Raw genomic sequence first — 3,026 nt, 5'->3', positions numbered from 1 at the left:
TATATACAGGTAAATTTATATGATATATTTTATATACAAATGTGTGTTTACAAATATGTATATTATATACATATATTGCATGATATATATTCTGAGTGTAATGCAGTCCTTCCTTGTTGTTATAATGCTAAAACAAATGAGCAGACTTTATGTAGGCTGTCTATGATTTGTGGGTAACTATCTCCTCTCAAATGTCCTCACACTATGATCTGACACAGGATTTCCTTTCTAAAAGAAATCAACAAAATTTAATTTTACCAGTCTTCAGAAAATAACATTATCATCCTGGGCATTATTTTTTATTTTTTAGTAAATGCTTTGTTGACATATTTTTTATATCACTGTTATTTTCCAAGAACCGTACTCACACAATAAAACCATTCTTCATAACAATGAAACAATTAAACACATTAGTCATGACTGATATTATAAACCTCACATAGTTCAGATATTCTTTTACAAGCTCAGGCTGTTTCCCGCAATAGAACGTAACTTCCTCCAGAACAAGAACTGTTTCACTTTTGTCTCTGTGTGCTCTGAGTCTAGCACAATGCCTGGAACTAGAAGGTGCTTTAAAAAGGTTTATTGACTGTTGATTGATTCTGTACCTGTTTCTTCACTTCTCTGATGAGAATAAGAAGTCCGCTGAAGTCCTGACTGGTTGGATATAGCAATGCGCAGAGCTTTGACATCTCTGAGGCTTGCTTTCCTTTATACTACTATGATTCCAATAAATTCTTCTCCTGACTTTGCTTATTTTGTGCTGCATCAGTTCGTACACATTTGTTCTAGCTTCCCTGATTTCTTCCTGTTCATCACTGCTTAAGTCACAATAATCTTTCATTACACCCAGAAGACCATAATTTGTTCTCCAAGCTTTATTCTCATCATGACTTGGAAGAATTCATCTAACATATATTTATCAAATTTCAATGACAAGGTTGACAAAAATAGCATATATGATTTGTGGCATAACCAGTACCAGGAAAGACTTTAAATGCTGTCACAGACACTGAAGTGACTGCAATCAAAATTAATGTCAAAATTTTAAGTTTACCAATTGGGTTCAAAAAAATTAACTGTGCAAATCCACATTAGGGGATATGAGATGTGACAGCAATTTATGTGTGGAAAGTGGGATTTTAAAAGTGTAAGTTTAATATGAGTCAGAAGTATAATGTTGTAGTAAAAAAAAAAAAGAGAGAAAAAAAAAGGAGAGCTAATTGGAACTTATGTTGTATTAAGAGAAGAACAATGTCCAGAATGACTTACTAAGTTCTGTTGTACTCTCTCTTTTTTTCTAAGAGAATAAGGAGGAAAATTATTAAGGTGTTTGAATGACAAAATAAAGTCTGGACATGGATTCTATAGAAAATAGGAAATCATGTAGGCTGGAAAAGTGGTTTGATTGAAGGAAATGAAGGTAATAAATTTTAAAATTGCCTATTAGAGTATGAAAATAGAATGAGACTATCTAACTCTGATATTAAGAAAATCAGAGAATCATAAGGTAGTATTGCTTGTAAATACTTTTATTTAAATGTATTTTTTCAAGGATGGCAAATTTAGATATTACTGAAAGTAGCAACATCCATGGATTCCTCTAGCATATCAGTTCCAATTTTGTCACCTCTGACTACATATTGTGTTTGAAGTTTTCTTTATGCCATTCCCCACTGGAACTAGTTTAGAAAATTCCCAGACCAATCTTTATGCCCAAATGTTTCTGATACATTCCTCCAATTTTGCCATACACATCTGTCTCATTATCCTCTGATTTTATGTCCAGTAAGAGCAAAGATTTCACAACAATTGCATCATTTGGGGTTTTTTTAAATTTCTTTGATTTATACTGAGCAAGACATATTTCTCTTAGTTTCTTTGCTTCTCTTTCCTCTTCCTCAGATCCCAAGATCAATATCATCTTTGCCATATGTAGCTCAACCACAGTATCTCTTACAGCAGCAGACCCCTACTTGTTGAAAGCTTTGTTTATTCCTGGCAAGCTTGCCTTTTGTTTCGTGTAAGACTTAACATGGTTATATTAACAGAGAACATGGTACAAGATGATAGATAGTAAACCTGAGACTGGTTCAAATATTGCAGTGTCAGCCCGTGATGGTACATAATCTTCTCTACAGCTCTTGTTCACCAGAAAGTTGTTAAGATACTGAAGACTTTCAAGTGTCTCCAAAGCCCATGATGTCTGCAGGTGCAGTTGGAGTAGGGGGAGAAAGGAGGAAAGCAGATCACTCTATAATCATACCTGGAGGTGTCTGTTTTTAGCAAGTTTTAGGAGGGTCACTGATTAATGAACGAGAGGAAAAGAGTCAGAACAGTGTGCCTTACGATGCCTTACAATTATGAGTTGAAGGACTTGGAATATTTAGTTAGAAGATTTAGGAGAGGTGGTAATTGTTCTTCCAATATTTACTTTTTTTTTCATTTAGAGGAAAAGTTAGATTGATTCTACCTAGTCCTTAATGGTGGAACTGATAGAAGTAAAAAGATGACTCAACATATGCATTTTAACAATTGGAGCTGTCCAAAAATGGAATGAGATGCCACCAGGAATAGTGAGTTTTCCCATTATTAGAGATCTTCAAGTGGAGGCTGCATAATCACGAATACTGTAAACAGGTTTCATACTTTAACTAATGGTTATACAACATAACACTTGAGGTCCCTTCCAACTCTGGAATTCTCTGGTTCCATGATTTTATGGAAAGACAATGTAATATAGTGATAAAAAGCTGGAATCAGAGACAAGAAAACCTGGGTTGAAGTCTCACCTCTGACATATACTGACTGTGTGAACCTGGACAAGTCAAGGGACGTCTCACTGCTGTAGACAACTTTCTAAGTCAATAAGTTGAAGAACAGTTGCCAATCTGCATTGGTACAAGCAGTTCCTTCACTCTGAATTCCCTATACCAGAGAATTCACAGATTCATAGATCGACACAGCAATGAAAATGTTATAACCATTGTTAATCCAGAAATTTCTGCAAACTGTAAAGCCCTTTT

The 3,026-nt window shown here is 34.6% G+C and overlaps 1 pseudogene; it reads right to left on the bottom strand.

The window, feature by feature from the left end:
* Positions 1–1,535: 1,535 nt before the first annotated feature.
* On the bottom strand, positions 1,536–2,201 carry LOC140523788 (elongation factor 1-beta pseudogene; annotated as a pseudogene).
* Positions 2,202–3,026: the final 825 nt, after the last annotated feature.

Source organism: Notamacropus eugenii, chromosome 2 (genome assembly GCF_028372415.1).
Source record: "Notamacropus eugenii isolate mMacEug1 chromosome 2, mMacEug1.pri_v2, whole genome shotgun sequence".
Classification (NCBI taxonomy): domain Eukaryota; kingdom Metazoa; phylum Chordata; class Mammalia; order Diprotodontia; family Macropodidae; genus Notamacropus; species Notamacropus eugenii.
This window is presented reverse-complemented; position numbering and strand designations above follow the sequence as displayed.